The following is a 22,215-nucleotide window of genomic DNA, read 5'->3' as shown; positions in this document are numbered from 1 at the left end:
TCACACACCGCACTGTGACCAGTATTATCACACACCGCACTGAGACCAGTAATATCACACACCGCACCGAGACCAGTAATATCACACACTGCACCAAGACCAGTAATATCACACATCGCACCGTGACCAGTAATATCACACACCGCTCTGAGACCAATAATATCACACATCGCACTGTGACCAGTAATATCACACATCGCACTGTGACCAGTAATATTACACACCGCACTGAGACCAGTAATATCACACATCGTACTGAGACCAGTATTATCACACACCGCACTGAGACCAGTAATATCACACATCGCACTGAGACCAGTAATATCATACACCGCACTGAGACCAGTAATGTCACACACCGCACTGAGACCAGTAATATCACACACAACACTGAGACCAGTAATATCACACATCGCACTGAGACCAGTTATATCACACACCGCTCTGAGACCAGTAGTATCACACATCGCACCGAGACCAGTAATATCACACACTGCACCAAGACCAGTAATATCACACATCGCACCGTGACCAGTAATATCACACACCGCTCTGAGACCAATAATATCACACATCGCACTGTGACCAGTAATATCACACATCGCACTGTGACCAGTAATATTACACACCGCACTGAGACCAGTAATATCATACACCGTACTGTGACCAGTAATATCACACATCGTACTGTGACCAGTAATATCACACACCGCAGTGAGACCAGTAATATCACACACCGCACCGAGACCAGTAATATCACATACTGCACCGAGACCAGTATTATCACAGACTGCACCGAGACCAGCAATATCACACACCGCACTGTGATCAGTAATATCACACATCGCACTGTGACCAGTTATATCGCATACTGCACCGAGACCAGTAATATCACATACTGGACCGAGACCAGTAATATCACATACTGCACTGTGACCAGTATTATCACACACCGCACTGAGACCAGTAATATCACACACCGACCGTGACCAGTATTATCACACACCGCACTGAGACCAATAATATCACACACCGCACTGTGACCAGTAATATCACACACCACAATGAGACCAGTAATATCACACACTGCACTGAGACCAGTAATATCACACACTGCACTGTGACCAGTAATATCACACACCGCACTGTGACCAGTAATATCACACCACGCACTGTGACCAGTAATATCACACACCGCACTGAGACCAGTAATATCACACATCACACTGAGACCAGTAATATCACACACCGCACTGTGACCAGTATTATCACACACCGCACTGAGACCAGTAATATCACACACCGACCGTGACCAGTATTATCACACACCGCACCGAGACCAGTAATATCACACACTGCACCAAGACCAGTAATATCACACACCGCACCGTGACCAGTAATATCACACACCGCTCTGAGACCAATAATATCACACATCGCACTGAGACCAGTAATATCACACATCGCACTGAGACCAGTAATATCACACACCGCTCTGAGACCAGTAATATCACACACCGCACCGTGACCAATAATATCACACACCGCACTGTGACCAGCATTATCACACACCGCACTGAGACCAGTAATATAACACACCGCTCTGAGACCAGTAATATCACACACTGCACCAAGACCAGTAATATCACACACCGCACTGTGACCAGTAATATCACACACCGCACTGTGACCAGTAATATCACACACCGCACAGAGACCAGTAATATCACACATCACACTGAGACCAGTAATATCACACACCGCACTGTGACCAGTATTATCACACACCGCACTGAGACCTGTAATATCACACACCGACCGTGACCAGTATTATCACACACCGCACTGAGACCAATAATATCACACACCGCACTGTGACCAGTAATATCACACACCGCTCTGAGACCAATAATATCACACACCGCACTGTGACCAGTATTATCACACAGCGCACTGAGACCAGTAATATCACACACCGCACTGTGACCAGTATTATCACACACCGCACTGAGACCAATAATATCACACACCGCACCGTGCCCAGTAATATCACACACCGCTCTGAGACCGATAATATCACACACCGCACTGTGACCAGTATTATCACACACCGCACTGCGACCAATAATATCACACACCGCACTGTGACCAGTATTATCACACACCGCACTGAGACCAGTAATATCACACACCGCACCGAGACCAGTAATATCACACACTGCACCAAGACCAGTAATATCACACATCGCACCGTGACCAGTAATATCACACACCGCTCTGAGACCAATAATATCACACATCGCACTGTGACCAGTAATATCACACATCGCACTGTGACCAGTAATATTACACACCGCACTGAGACCAGTAATATCACACATCGTACTGAGACCAGTATTATCACACACCGCACTGAGACCAGTAATATCACACATCGCACTGAGACCAGTAATATCATACACCGCAATGAGACCAGTAATGTCACACACCGCACTGAGACCAGTAATATCACACACAACACTGAGACCAGTAATATCACACATCGCACTGAGACCAGTTATATCACACACCGCTCTGAGACCAGTAGTATGACACATCGCACTGTGACCAGTAATATCACACACCGTACTGTGACCAGTAATATCACACACCGACCGTGACCAGTATTATCACACACCGCACCGAGACCAGTAATATCACACACTGCACCAAGACCAGTAATATCACACACCGCACCGTGACCAGTAATATCACACACCGCTCTGAGACCAATAATATCACACATCGCACTGAGACCAGTAATATCACACATCGCACTGAGACCAGTAATATCACACACCGCTCTGAGACCAGTAATATCACACACCGCACCGTGACCAATAATATCACACACCGCACTGTGACCAGCATTATCACACACCGCACTGAGACCAGTAATATAACACACCGCTCTGAGACCAGTAATATCACACACTGCACCAAGACCAGTAATATCACACACCGCACTGTGACCAGTAATATCACACACCGCACTGTGACCAGTAATATCACACACCACACAGAGACCAGTAATATCACACATCACACTGAGACCAGTAATATCACACACCGCACTGTGACCAGTATTATCACACACCGCACAGAGACCTGTAATATCACACACCGACCGTGACCAGTATTATCACACACCGCACTGAGACCAATAATATCACACACCGCACTGTGACCAGTAATATCACACACCGCTCTGAGACCAATAATATCACACACCGCACTGTGACCAGTATTATCACACAGCGCACTGAGACCAGTAATATCACACACAGCACTGTGACCAGTATTATCACACACCGCACTGAGACCAATAATATCACACACCGCACCGTGCCCAGTAATATCACACACCGCTCTGAGACCGATAATATCACACACCGCACTGTGACCAGTATTATCACACACCGCACTGCGACCAATAATATCACACACCGCACTGTGACCAGTATTATCACACACCGCACTGAGACCAGTAATATCACACACCGCACCGAGACCAGTAATATCACACACTGCACCAAGACCAGTAATATCACACATCGCACCGTGACCAGTAATATCACACACCGCTCTGAGACCAATAATATCACACATCGCACTGTGACCAGTAATATCACACATCGCACTGTGACCAGTAATATTACACACCGCACTGAGACCAGTAATATCACACATCGTACTGAGACCAGTATTATCACACACCGCACTGAGACCAGTAATATCACACATCGCACTGAGACCAGTAATATCATACACCGCACTGAGACCAGTAATGTCACACACCGCACTGAGACCAGTAATATCACACACAACACTGAGACCAGTAATATCACACATCGCACTGAGACCAGTTATATCACACACCGCTCTGAGACCAGTAGTATGACACATCGCACTGTGACCAGTAATATCACACACCGTACTGTGACCAGTAATATCACACATCGTACTGTGACCAGTAATATCACACACCGCAGTGAGACCAGTAATATCACACACCGCACTGAGACCAGTAATATCACACACCGCACTGTTACCAGTAATATCGCATACTGCACCGAGACCAGTAATATCACACACCGCACCGAGACCAGTAATATCACACACTGCACCGAGACCAGTAATATCACATACTGCACCGAGACCAGTAATATCACAGACTGCACCGAGACCAGCAATATCACACACCGCACTGTGATCAGTAATATCACACATCGCACTGTGACCAGTTATATCGCATACTGCACCGAGACCAGTAATATCACATACTGGACCGAGACCAGTAATATCACATACTGCACTGTGACCAGTATTATCACACACCGCACTGAGACCAGTAATATCACACACCGACCGTGACCAGTATTATCACACACCGCACTGAGCCCAATAATATCACACACCGCACTGTGACCAGTAATATCACACACCACAATGAGACCAGTAATATCACACACTGCACTGAGACCAGTAATATCACACACTGCACTGTGACCAGTAATATCACACACCGCACTGTGACCAGTAATATCACATACTGGACCGAGACCAGTAATATCACATACTGCACTGTGACCAGTATTATCACACACCGCACTGAGACCAATAATATCACACACCGCACTGTGACCAGTAATATCACACACCACAATGAGACCAGTAATATCACACACTGCACTGAGACCAGTAATATCACACACCGCACTGTGACCAGTAATATCACAAACCGCACTGTGACCAGTAATATGACACACCGCACTGAGACCAGTAATATCACACACCACACTGAGACCAGTAATATCACACACCGCACTGTGACCAGTATTATCACACACCGCACTGAGACCAGTAATATCACACACCGACCGTGACCAGTATTATCACACAACGCACCGAGACCAGTAATATCACACACTGCACCAAGACCAGTAATATCACACACCGCACCGTGACCAGTAATATCACACACTGCACCAAGACCAGTAATATCACACATCGCACCGTGACCAGTAATATCACACACCGCTCTGAGACCAATAATATCACACATCGCACTGTGACCAGTAATATCACACACCGCACTGAGACCAGTAATATCACACACCGCACTGAGACCAGTAATATCACACATCGCACTGAGACCAGTAATATCATACACCGCACTGAGACCAGTAATGTCACACACCGCACTGAGACCAGTAATATCACACACTACACTGAGACCAGTAATATCACACATCGCACTGAGACCAGTTATATCACACACCGCTCTGAGACCAGTAGTATCACACATCGCACTGTGACCAGTAATATCACACACCGCACTGTGACCAGTAATATCACACATCGCACTGTGACCAGTAATATCACACACCGCAGTGAGACCAGTAATATCACACACCGCACTGAGACCAGTAATATCACACACCGCACTGTTACCAGTAATATCGCATACTGCACCGAGACCAGTAATATCACACACCGCACCGAGACCAGTAATATCACACACTGCACCGAGACCAGTAATATCACATACTGCACCGAGACCAGTAATATCACACACTGCACCGAGACCAGTAATATCACACACCGCTCTGAGAACAATAATATCACACATCGCACTGTGACCAGTAATATCACACATCGCACTGAGACCAGTAATATCACACACCGCTCTGAGACCAGGAATATCACACACCGCACTGAGACCAGTAATATCACACATCGCACTGATACCAGTAATATCACACACCGCTCTGAGACCAGTAATATCACACATCGCACTGTAACCAGTATGATCACACACCGCTCTGAGACCAGTAATATCACACATCGCACTGTGACCAGTATTATCACACACCGCTCTGAGACCAGTAATATCACACATCGCACTGTGACCAGTATGATCACACACCGCACTGAGACCAGTAATATCACACACTGCACTGTGACCAGTAATATCACACACCGCTCTGAGACCAGTAATACCACACACCGCACTGAGACCAGTAACATCACACACCGCACTGAGACCAGTAATATCACACAACGCTCTGGGACCAGAAATATCACACACCGCACTGAGACCAGTAATATCACACACCGCACTGAGACCAGTAATATCACACACCGCACCGTGACAAGTAATATCACACACCGCTCTGAGAACAATAATATCACACATCGCACTGTGACCAGTAATTTCACACATCGCACTGTGACCAGTAATATCACACACCGCACTGAGACCAGTAATATCACACATCGCACTGAGACCAGTAATATCACACACCGCTCTGAGACCAGTAATATCACACATCGCACTGAGACCAGTAATATCACATACCGCACCATGCCCAGTAATATCACACACCGCTCTGAGACCAATAATATCACACACCGCACCGTGCCCAGTAATATCACACACCGCTCTGAGACCAATAATATCACACAGGGCACTGAGACCAATAATATCACACACCGCACTGTGACCAGTATTATCACACACCGCACTGAGACCAGTAATATCACACACCGCACTGTTACCAGTAATATCGCATACTGCACCGAGACCAGTAATATCACACACCGCACCGAGACCAGTAATATCACACACTGCACCGAGACCAGTAATATCACATACTGCACCGAGACCAGTAATATCACACACTGCACCGAGACCAGTAATATCACACACCGCTCTGAGAACAATAATATCACACATCGCACTGTGACCAGTAATATCACACATCGCACTGAGACCAGTAATATCACACACCGCTCTGAGACCAGGAATATCACACACCGCACTGAGACCAGTAATATCACACATCGCACTGATACCAGTAATATCACACACCGCTCTGAGACCAGTAATATCACACATCGCACTGTAACCAGTATGATCACACACCGCTCTGAGACCAGTAATATCACACATCGCACTGTGACCAGTATTATCACACACCGCTCTGAGACCAGTAATATCACACATCGCACTGTGACCAGTATGATCACACACCGCACTGAGACCAGTAATATCACACACTGCACTGTGACCAGTAATATCACACACCGCTCTGAGACCAGTAATACCACACACCGCACTGAGACCAGTAACATCACACACCGCACTGAGACCAGTAATATCACACAACGCTCTGGGACCAGAAATATCACACACCGCACTGAGACCAGTAATATCACACACCGCACTGAGACCAGTAATATCACACACCGCACCGTGACAAGTAATATCACACACCGCTCTGAGAACAATAATATCACACATCGCACTGTGACCAGTAATTTCACACATCGCACTGTGACCAGTAATATCACACACCGCACTGAGACCAGTAATATCACACATCGCACTGAGACCAGTAATATCACACACCGCTCTGAGACCAGTAATATCACACATCGCACTGAGACCAGTAATATCACATACCGCACCATGCCCAGTAATATCACACACCGCTCTGAGACCAATAATATCACACACCGCACCGTGCCCAGTAATATCACACACCGCTCTGAGACCAATAATATCACACAGGGCACTGAGACCAATAATATCACACACCGCACTGTGACCAGTATTATCACACACCGCACTGAGACCAGTAATATCACACACCGCACCGTGCCCAGTAATATCACACACCGCACTGAGACCAGTAATATCACACATAGTACTGTGACCAGTAATATCACACATCGCACTGTGACCAGTAATATGACACACCGCACTGAGACCAGTAATATCACACAACGCTCTGGGACCAGAAATGTCACACACCGCACTGAGACCAGTAATATCACACACCGCACCGTGACAAGTAATATCACACACCGCTCTGAGAACAATAATATCACACATCGCACTGTGACCAGTAATTTCACACATCGCACTGTGACCAGTAATATCACACACCGCACTGAGACCAGTAATATCACACATCGCACTGAGACCAGTAATATCACACACCGCTCTGAGACCAGTAATATCACACATCACACTGAGACCAGTAATATCACACACCGCACTGTGACCAGTATTATCACACACCGCACCGAGACCAGTAATATCACACACTGCACCAAGACCAGTAATATCACACACCGCACCGTGACCAGTAATATCACACACCGCTCTGAGACCAATAATATCACACATCGCACTGAGACCAGTAATATCACACATCGCACTGAGACCAGTAATATCACACACCGCTCTGAGACCAGTAATATCACACACCGCACCGTGACCAATAATATCACACACCGCACTGTGACCAGCATTATCACACACCGCACTGAGACCAGTAATATAACACACCGCTCTGAGACCAGTAATATCACACACTGCACCAAGACCAGTAATATCACACACCGCACTGTGACCAGTAATATCACACACCGCACTGTGACCAGTAATATCACACACCGCACAGAGACCAGTAATATCACACATCACACTGAGACCAGTAATATCACACACCGCACTGTGACCAGTATTATCACACACCGCACTGAGACCTGTAATATCACACACCGACCGTGACCAGTATTATCACACACCGCACTGAGACCAGTAATATCACACACCGCACTGTGACCAGTAATATCACACACCGCTCTGAGACCAATAATATCACACACCGCACTGTGACCAGTATTATCACACAGCGCACTGAGACCAGTAATATCACACACCGCACTGTGACCAGTATTATCACACACCGCACTGAGACCAATAATATCACACACTGCACCGTGCCCAGTAATATCACACACCGCTCTGAGACCGATAATATCACACACCGCACTGTGACCAGTATTATCACACACCGCACTGCGACCAATAATATCACACACCGCACTGTGACCAGTATTATCACACACCGCACTGAGACCAGTAATATCACACACCGCACCGAGACCAGTAATATCACACACTGCACCAAGACCAGTAATATCACACATCGCACCGTGACCAGTAATATCACACACCGCTCTGAGACCAATAATATCACACATCGCACTGTGACCAGTAATATCACACATCGCACTGTGACCAGTAATATTACACACCGCACTGAGACCAGTAATATCACACATCGTACTGAGACCAGTATTATCACACACCGCACTGAGACCAGTAATATCACACATCGCACTGAGACCAGTAATATCATACACCGCACTGAGACCAGTAATGTCACACACCGCACTGAGACCAGTAATATCACACATCGCACTGAGACCAGTTATATCACACACCGCTCTGAGACCAGTAGTATGACATATCGCACTGTGACCAGTAATATCACACACCGTACTGTGACCAGTAATATCACACATCGTACTGTGACCAGTAATATCACACACCGCAGTGAGACCAGTAATATCACACACCGCACTGAGACCAGTAATATCACACACCGCACTGTTACCAGTAATATCGCATACTGCACCGAGACCAGTAATATCACACACCGCACCGAGACCAGTAATATCACACACTGCACCGAGACCAGTAATATCACATACTGCACCGAGACCAGTAATATCACAGACTGCACCGAGACCAGCAATATCACACACCGCACTGTGATCAGTAATATCACACATCGCACTGTGACCAGTTATATCGCATACTGCACCGAGACCAGTAATATCACATACTGGACCGAGACCAGTAATATCACATACTGCACTGTGACCAGTATTATCACACACCGCACTGAGACCAGTAATATCACACACCGACCGTGACCAGTATTATCACACACCGCACTGAGCCCAATAATATCACACACCGCACTGTGACCAGTAATATCACACACCACAATGAGACCAGTAATATCACACACTGCACTGAGACCAGTAATATCACACACTGCACTGTGACCAGTAATATCACACACCGCACTGTGACCAGTAATATCACATACTGGACCGAGACCAGTAATATCACATACTGCACTGTGACCAGTATTATCACACACCGCACTGAGACCAATAATATCACACACCGCACTGTGACCAGTAATATCACACACCACAATGAGACCAGTAATATCACACACTGCACTGAGACCAGTAATATCACACACCGCACTGTGACCAGTAATATCACAAACCGCACTGTGACCAGTAATATGACACACCGCACTGAGACCAGTAATATCACACACCACACTGAGACCAGTAATATCACACACCGCACTGTGACCAGTATTATCACACACCGCACTGAGACCAGTAATATCACACACCGACCGTGACCAGTATTATCACACAACGCACCGAGACCAGTAATATCACACACTGCACCAAGACCAGTAATATCACACACCGCACCGTGACCAGTAATATCACACACTGCACCAAGACCAGTAATATCACACATCGCACCGTGACCAGTAATATCACACACCGCTCTGAGACCAATAATATCACACATCGCACTGTGACCAGTAATATCACACACCGCACTGAAACCAGTAATATCACACATCGTACTGAGACCAGTATTATCACACACCGCACTGAGACCAGTAATATCACACATCGCACTGAGACCAGTAATATCATACACCGCACTGAGACCAGTAATGTCACACACCGCACTGAGACCAGTAATATCACACACTACACTGAGACCAGTAATATCACACATCGCACTGAGACCAGTTATATCACACACCGCTCTGAGACCAGTAGTATCACACATCGCACTGTGACCAGTAATATCACACACCGCACTGTGACCAGTAATATCACACATCGCACTGTGACCAGTAATATCACACACCGCAGTGAGACCAGTAATATCACACACCGCACTGAGACCAGTAATATCACACACCGCACTGTTACCAGTAATATCGCATACTGCACCGAGACCAGTAATATCACACACTGCACCGAGACCAGTAATATCACATACTGCACCGAGACCAGTAATATCACACACTGCACCGAGACCAGTAATATCACACACCGCTCTGAGAACAATAATATCACACATCGCACTGTGACCAGTAATATCACACATCGCACTGAGACCAGTAATATCACACACCGCTCTGAGACCAGGAATATCACACACCGCACTGAGACCAGTAATATCACACATCGCACTGATACCAGTAATATCACACACCGCTCTGAGACCAGTAATATCACACATCGCACTGTAACCAGTATGATCACACACCGCTCTGAGACCAGTAATATCACACATCGCACTGTGACCAGTATTATCACACACCGCTCTGAGACCAGTAATATCACACATCGCACTGTGACCAGTATGATCACACACCGCACTGAGACCAGTAATATCACACACTGCACTGTGACCAGTAATATCACACACCGCTCTGAGACCAGTAATACCACACACCGCACTGAGACCAGTAACATCACACACCGCACTGAGACCAGTAATATCACACAACGCTCTGGGACCAGAAATATCACACACCGCACTGAGACCAGTAATATCACACACCGCACTGAGACCAGTAATATCACACACCGCACCGTGACAAGTAATATCACACACCGCTCTGAGAACAATAATATCACACATCGCACTGTGACCAGTAATTTCACACATCGCACTGTGACCAGTAATATCACACACCGCACTGAGACCAGTAATATCACACATCGCACTGAGACCAGTAATATCACACACCGCTCTGAGACCAGTAATATCACACATCGCACTGAGACCAGTAATATCACATACCGCACCATGCCCAGTAATATCACACACCGCTCTGAGACCAATAATATCACACACCGCACCGTGCCCAGTAATATCACACACCGCTCTGAGACCAATAATATCACACAGGGCACTGAGACCAATAATATCACACACCGCACTGTGACCAGTATTATCACACACCGCACTGAGACCAGTAATATCACACACCGCACCGTGCCCAGTAATATCACACACCGCACTGAGACCAGTAATATCACACATAGTACTGTGACCAGTAATATCACACATCGCACTGTGACCAGTAATATGACACACCGCACTGAGACCAGTAATATCACACAACGCTCTGGGACCAGAAATGTCACACACCGCACTGAGACCAGTAATATCACACACCGCACCGTGACAAGTAATATCACACACCGCTCTGAGAACAATAATATCACACATCGCACTGTGACCAGTAATTTCACACATCGCACTGTGACCAGTAATATCACACACCGCACTGAGACCAGTAATATCACACATCGCACTGAGACCAGTAATATCACACACCGCTCTGAGACCAGTAATATCACACATCACACTGAGACCAGTAATATCACACACCGCACTGTGACCAGTATTATCACACACCGCACCGAGACCAGTAATATCACACACTGCACCAAGACCAGTAATATCACACACCGCACCGTGACCAGTAATATCACACACCGCTCTGAGACCAATAATATCACACATCGCACTGAGACCAGTAATATCACACATCGCACTGAGACCAGTAATATCACACACCGCTCTGAGACCAGTAATATCACACACCGCACCGTGACCAATAATATCACACACCGCACTGTGACCAGCATTATCACACACCGCACTGAGACCAGTAATATAACACACCGCTCTGAGACCAGTAATATCACACACTGCACCAAGACCAGTAATATCACACACCGCACTGTGACCAGTAATATCACACACCGCACTGTGACCAGTAATATCACACACCGCACAGAGACCAGTAATATCACACATCACACTGAGACCAGTAATATCACACACCGCACTGTGACCAGTATTATCACACACCGCACTGAGACCAGTAATATCACACACCGACCGTGACCAGTATTATCACACACCGCACTGAGACCAGTAATATCACACACCGCACTGTGACCAGTAATATCACACACCGCTCTGAGACCAATAATATCACACACCGCACTGTGACCAGTATTATCACACAGCGCACTGAGACCAGTAATATCACACACCGCACTGTGACCAGTATTATCACACACCGCACTGAGACCAATAATATCACACACTGCACCGTGCCCAGTAATATCACACACCGCTCTGAGACCGATAATATCACACACCGCACTGTGACCAGTATTATCACACACCGCACTGCGACCAATAATATCACACACCGCACTGTGACCAGTATTATCACACACCGCACTGAGACCAGTAATATCACACACCGCACCGAGACCAGTAATATCACACACTGCACCAAGACCAGTAATATCACACATCGCACCGTGACCAGTAATATCACACACCGCTCTGAGACCAATAATATCACACATCGCACTGTGACCAGTAATATCACACATCGCACTGTGACCAGTAATATTACACACCGCACTGAGACCAGTAATATCACACATCGTACTGAGACCAGTATTATCACACACCGCACTGAGACCAGTAATATCACACATCGCACTGAGACCAGTAATATCATACACCGCACTGAGACCAGTAATGTCACACACCGCACTGAGACCAGTAATATCACACACAACACTGAGACCAGTAATATCACACATCGCACTGAGACCAGTTATATCACACACCGCTCTGAGACCAGTAGTATCACACATCGCACTGTGACCAGTAATATCACACACCGTACTGTGACCAGTAATATCACACATCGTACTGTGACCAGTAATATCACACACCGCAGTGAGACCAGTAATATCACACACCGCACTGAGACCAGTAATATCACACACCGCACTGTTACCAGTAATATCGCATACTGCACCGAGACCAGTAATATCACACACCGCACCGAGACCAGTAATATCACATACTGCACCGAGACCAGTATTATCACAGACTGCACCGAGACCAGCAATATCACACACCGCACTGTGATCAGTAATATCACACATCGCACTGTGACCAGTTATATCGCATACTGCACCGAGACCAGTAATATCACATACTGGACCGAGACCAGTAATATCACATACTGCACTGTGACCAGTATTATCACACACCGCACTGAGACCAGTAATATCACACACCGACCGTGACCAGTATTATCACACACCGCACTGAGACCAATAATATCACACACCGCACTGTGACCAGTAATATCACACACCACAATGAGACCAGTAATATCACACACTGCACTGAGACCAGTAATATCACACACTGCACTGTGACCAGTAATATCACACACCGCACTGTGACCAGTAATATCACACCACGCACTGTGACCAGTAATATCACACACCGCACTGAGACCAGTAATATCACACATCACACTGAGACCAGTAATATCACACACCGCACTGTGACCAGTATTATCACACACCGCACTGAGACCAGTAATATCACACACCGACCGTGACCAGTATTATCACACACCGCACCGAGACCAGTAATATCACACACTGCACCAAGACCAGTAATATCACACACCGCACCGTGACCAGTAATATCACACACCGCTCTGAGACCAATAATATCACACATCGCACTGAGACCAGTAATATCACACATCGCACTGAGACCAGTGATATCACACACCGCTCTGAGACCAGTAATATCACACACCGCACCGTGACCAATAATATCACACACCGCACTGTGACCAGCATTATCACACACCGCACTGAGACCAGTAATATAACACACCGCTCTGAGACCAGTAATATCACACACTGCACCAAGACCAGTAATATCACACACCGCACTGTGACCAGTAATATCACACACCGCACTGTGACCAGTAATATCACACACCGCACAGATACCAGTAATATCACACATCACACTGAGACGAGTAATATCACACACCGCACTGTGACCAGTATTATCACACACCGCACTGAGACCTGTAATATCACACACCGACCGTGACCAGTATTATCACACACCGCACTGAGACCAATAATATCACACACCGCACTGTGACCAGTAATATCACACACCGCTCTGAGACCAATAATATCACACACCGCACTGTGACCAGTATTATCACACAGCGCACTGAGACCAGTAATATCACACACCGCACTGTGACCAGTATTATCACACACCGCACTGAGACCAATAATATCACACACCGCACCGTGCCCAGTAATATCACACACCGCTATGAGACCGATAATATCACACACCGCACTGTGACCAGTATTATCACACACCGCACTGCGACCAATAATATCACACACCGCACTGTGACCAGTATTATCACACACCGCACTGAGACCAGTAATATCACACACCGCACCGAGACCAGTAATATCACACACTGCACCAAGACCAGTAATATCACACATCGCACCGTGACCAGTAATATCACACACCGCTCTGAGACCAATAATATCACACATCGCACTGTGACCAGTAATATCACACATCGCACTGTGACCAGTAATATTACACACCGCACTGAGACCAGTAATATCACACATCGTACTGAGACCAGTATTATCACACACCGCACTGAGACCAGTAATATCACACATCGCACTGAGACCAGTAATATCATACACCGCACTGAGACCAGTAATGTCACACACCGCACTGAGACCAGTAATATCACACACAACACTGAGACCAGTAATATCACACATCGCACTGAGACCAGTTATATCACACACCGCTCTGAGACCAGTAGTATGACACATCGCACTGTGACCAGTAATATCACACACCGTACTGTGACCAGTAATATCACACATCGTACTGTGACCAGTAATATCACACACCGCAGTGAGACCAGTAATATCACACACCGCACTGAGACCAGTAATATCACACACCGCACTGTTACCAGTAATATCGCATACTGCACCGAGACCAGTAATATCACACACCGCACCGAGACCAGTAATATCACACACTGCACCGAGACCAGTAATATCACATACTGCACCGAGACCAGTAATATCACAGACTGCACCGAGACCAGCAATATCACACACCGCACTGTGATCAGTAATATCACACATCGCACTGTGACCAGTTATATCGCATACTGCACCGAGACCAGTAATATCACATACTGGACCGAGACCAGTAATATCACATACTGCACTGTGACCAGTATTATCACACACCGCACTGAGACCAGTAATATCACACACCGACCGTGACCAGTATTATCACACACCGCACTGAGCCCAATAATATCACACACCGCACTGTGACCAGTAATATCACACACCACAATGAGACCAGTAATATCACACACTGCACTGAGACCAGTAATATCACACACTGCACTGTGACCAGTAATATCACACAGCGCACTGAGACCAGTAATATCACACACCGCACTGTGACCAGTATTATCACACACCGCACTGAGACCAATAATATCACACACCGCACCGTGCCCAGTAATATAACACACCGCTCTGAGACCAGTAATATCACACACTGCACCAAGACCAGTAATATCACACACCGCACTGTGACCAGTAATATCACACACCGCACTGTGACCAGTAATATCACACACCGCACAGATACCAGTAATATCACACATCACACTGAGACGAGTAATATCACACACCGCACTGTGACCAGTATTATCACACACCGCACTGAGACCTGTAATATCACACACCGACCGTGACCAGTATTATCACACACCGCACTGAGACCAATAATATCACACACCGCACTGTGACCAGTAATATCACACACCGCTCTGAGACCAATAATATCACACACCGCACTGTGACCAGTATTATCACACAGCGCACTGAGACCAGTAATATCACACACCGCACTGTGACCAGTATTATCACACACCGCACTGAGACCAATAATATCACACACCGCACCGTGCCCAGTAATATCACACACCGCTATGAGACCGATAATATCACACACCGCACTGTGACCAGTATTATCACACACCGCACTGCGACCAATAATATCACACACCGCACTGTGACCAGTATTATCACACACCGCACTGAGACCAGTAATATCACACACCGCACCGAGACCAGTAATATCACACACTGCACCAAGACCAGTAATATCACACATCGCACCGTGACCAGTAATATCACACACCGCTCTGAGACCAATAATATCACACATCGCACTGTGACCAGTAATATCACACATCGCACTGTGACCAGTAATATTACACACCGCACTGAGACCAGTAATATCACACATCGTACTGAGACCAGTATTATCACACACCGCACTGAGACCAGTAATATCACACATCGCACTGAGACCAGTAATATCATACACCGCACTGAGACCAGTAATGTCACACACCGCACTGAGACCAGTAATATCACACACAACACTGAGACCAGTAATATCACACATCGCACTGAGACCAGTTATATCACACACCGCTCTGAGACCAGTAGTATGACACATCGCACTGTGACCAGTAATATCACACACCGTACTGTGACCAGTAATATCACACATCGTACTGTGACCAGTAATATCACACACCGCAGTGAGACCAGTAATATCACACACCGCACTGAGACCAGTAATATCACACACCGCACTGTTACCAGTAATATCGCATACTGCACCGAGACCAGTAATATCACACACCGCACCGAGACCAGTAATATCACACACTGCACCGAGACCAGTAATATCACATACTGCACCGAGACCAGTAATATCACAGACTGCACCGAGACCAGCAATATCACACACCGCACTGTGATCAGTAATATCACACATCGCACTGTGACCAGTTATATCGCATACTGCACCGAGACCAGTAATATCACATACTGGACCGAGACCAGTAATATCACATACTGCACTGTGACCAGTATTATCACACACCGCACTGAGACCAGTAATATCACACACCGACCGTGACCAGCATTATCACACACCGCACTGAGCCCAATAATATCACACACCGCACTGTGACCAGTAATATCACACACCACAATGAGACCAGTAATATCACACACTGCACTGAGACCAGTAATATCACACACTGCACTGTGACCAGTAATATCACACACCGCACTGTGACCAGTAATATCACATACTGGACCGAGACCAGTAATATCACATACTGCACTGTGACCAGTATTATCACACACCGCACTGAGACCAATAATATCACACACCGCACTGTGACCAGTAATATCACACACCACAATGAGACCAGTAATATCACACACCGCACTGTGACCAGTAATATCACAAACCGCACTGTGACCAGTAATATGACACACCGCACTGAGACCAGTAATATCACACACCACACTGAGACCAGTAATATCACACACCGCACTGTGACCAGTATTATCACACACCGCACTGAGACCAGTAATATCACACACCGACCGTGACCAGTATTATCACACAACGCACCGAGACCAGTAATATCACACACTGCACCAAGACCAGTAATATCACACACCGCACCGTGACCAGTAATATCACACACTGCACCAAGACCAGTAATATCACACATCGCACCGTGACCAGTAATATCACACACCGCTCTGAGACCAATAATATCACACATCGCACTGTGACCAGTAATATCACACACCGCACTGAGACCAGTAATATCACACATCGTACTGAGACCAGTATTATCACACACCGCACTGAGACCAGTAATATCACACATCGCACTGAGACCAGTAATATCATACACCGCACTGAGACCAGTAATGTCACACACCGCACTGAGACCAGTAATATCACACACTACACTGAGACCAGTAATATCACACATCGCACTGAGACCAGTTATATCACACACCGCACTGTGACCAGTAATATGACACACCGCACTGAGACCAGTAATATCACACACCACACTGAGACCAGTAATATCACACACCGCACTGTGACCAGTATTATCACACACCGCACTGAGACCAATAATATCACACACCGCACCGTGCCCAGTAATATCACACACCGCTCTGAGACCGATAATATCACACACCGCACTGTGACCAGTATTATCACACACCGCACTGCGACCAATAATATCACACACCGCACTGTGACCAGTATTATCACACACCGCACTGAGACCAGTAATATCACACACCGCACCGAGACCAGTAATATCACACACTGCACCAAGACCAGTAATATCACACATCGCACCGTGACCAGTAATATCACACACCGCTCTGAGACCAATAATATCACACATCGCACTGTGACCAGTAATATCACACATCGCACTGTGACCAGTAATATTACACACCGCACTGAGACCAGTAATATCACACATCGTACTGAGACCAGTATTATCACACACCGCACTGAGACCAGTAATATCACACATCGCACTGAGACCAGTAATATCATACACCGCACTGAGACCAGTAATGTCACACACCGCACTGAGACCAGTAATATCACACACAACACTGAGACCAGTAATATCACACATCGCACTGAGACCAGTTATATCACACACCGCTCTGAGACCAGTAGTATCACACATCGCACTGTGACCAGTAATATCACACACCGTACTGTGACCAGTAATATCACACATCGTACTGTGACCAGTAATATCACACACCGCAGTGAGACCAGTAATATCACACACCGCACTGAGACCAGTAATATCACACACCGCACTGTTACCAGTAATATCGCATACTGCACCGAGACCAGTAATATCACACACCGCACCGAGACCAGTAATATCACATACTGCACCGAGACCAGTATTATCACAGACTGCACCGAGACCAGCAATATCACACACCGCACTGTGATCAGTAATATCACACATCGCACTGTGACCAGTTATATCGCATACTGCACCGAGACCAGTAATATCACATACTGGACCGAGACCAGTAATATCACATACTGCACTGTGACCAGTATTATCACACACCGCACTGAGACCAGTAATATCACACACCGACCGTGACCAGTATTATCACACACCGCACTGAGACCAATAATATCACACACCGCACTGTGACCAGTAATATCACACACCACAATGAGACCAGTAATATCACACACTGCACTGAGACCAGTAATATCACACACTGCACTGTGACCAGTAATATCACACACCGCACTGTGACCAGTAATATCACACCACGCACTGTGACCACTAATATCACACACCGCACTGAGACCAGTAATATCACACATCACACTGAGACCAGTAATATCACACACCGCACTGTGACCAGTATTATCACACACCGCACTGAGACCAGTAATATCACACACCGACCGTGACCAGTATTATCACACACCGCACCGAGACCAGTAATATCACACACTGCACCAAGACCAGTAATATCACACACCGCACCGTGACCAGTAATATCACACACCGCTCTGAGACCAATAATATCACACATCGCACTGAGACCAGTAATATCACACATCGCACTGAGACCAGTAATATCACACACCGCTCTGAGACCAGTAATATCACACACCGCACCGTGACCAATAATATCACACACCGCACTGTGACCAGCATTATCACACACCGCACTGAGACCAGTAATATAACACACCGCTCTGAGACCAGTAATATCACACACTGCACCAAGACCAGTAATATCACACACCGCACTGTGACCAGTAATATCACACACCGCACTGTGACCAGTAATATCACACACCGCACAGAGACCAGTAATATCACACATCACACTGAGACCAGTAATATCACACACCGCACTGTGACCAGTATTATCACACACCGCACTGAGACCTGTAATATCACACACCGACCGTGACCAGTATTATCACACACCGCACTGAGACCAATAATATCACACACCGCACTGTGACCAGTATTATCACACAGCGCACTGAGACCAGTAATATCACTCACCGCACTGTGACCAGTATTATCACACACCGCACTGAGACCAATAATATAACACACCGCACCGTGCCCAGTAATATCACACACCGCTCTGAGACCGATAATATCACACACCGCACTGTGACCAGTATTATCACACACCGCACTGAGACCAATAATATCACACACCGCACTGTGACCAGTGTTATCACACAGCGCACTGAGACCAGTAATATCACACACCGCACTGTGACCAGTATTATCACACACCGCACTGAGACCAATAATATCACACACCGCACCGTGCCCAGTAATATCACACACCGCTCTGAGACCGATAATATCACACACCGCACTGTGACCAGTATTATCACACACCGCACTGCGACCAATAATATCACACACCGCACTGTGACCAGTAATATCACACACCACAATGAGACCAGTAATATCACACACTGCACTGAGACCAGTAATATCACACACTGCACTGTGACCAGTAATATCACACACCGCACTGTGACCAGTAATATCACACCACGCACTGTGACCAGTAATATCACACACCGCACTGAGACCAGTAATATCACACATCACACTGAGACCAGTAATATCACACACCGCACTGTGACCAGTATTATCACACACCGCACTGAGACCAGTAATATCACACACCGACCGTGACCAGTATTATCACACACCGCACCGAGACCAGTAATATCACACACTGCACCAAGACCAGTAATATCACACACCGCACCGTGACCAGTAATATCACACACCGCTCTGAGACCAATAATATCACACATCGCACTGAGACCAGTAATATCACACATCGCACTGAGACCAGTAATATCACACACCGCTCTGAGACCAGTAATATCACACACCGCACCGTGACCAATAATATCACACACCGCACTGTGACCAGCATTATCACACACCGCACTGAGACCAGTAATATAACACACCGCTCTGAGACCAGTAATATCACACACTGCACCAAGACCAGTAATATCACACACCGCACTGTGACCAGTAATATCACACACCGCACTGTGACCAGTAATATCACACACCGCACAGAGACAGTAATATCACACATCACACTGAGACCAGTAATATCACACACCGCACTGTGACCAGTATTATCACACACCGCACTGAGACCTGTAATATCACACACCGACCGTGACCAGTATTATCACACACCGCACTGAGACCAATAATATCACACACCGCACTGTGACCAGTAATATCACACACCGCTCTGAGACCAATAATATCACACACCGCACTGTGA

General features: G+C 46.6%; 1 protein-coding gene across 8 annotated transcripts in view; it reads right to left on the bottom strand.

Moving 5' to 3' along the window:
• LOC137374301 (pleckstrin homology-like domain family B member 1) overlaps positions 1-22,215 on the bottom strand; it is a 505,821-nt gene that overhangs the window by 89,065 nt on the left and 394,541 nt on the right. The gene's annotated exons all lie outside the window — the stretch shown is intronic.

This window comes from Heterodontus francisci, chromosome 10 (assembly GCF_036365525.1).
Source record: "Heterodontus francisci isolate sHetFra1 chromosome 10, sHetFra1.hap1, whole genome shotgun sequence".
NCBI classification, from domain to species: Eukaryota; Metazoa; Chordata; class Chondrichthyes; order Heterodontiformes; family Heterodontidae; genus Heterodontus; species Heterodontus francisci.
Note: the sequence above shows the minus strand (reverse complement) of the source record. Positions and strands in the feature narration are given on the sequence as shown.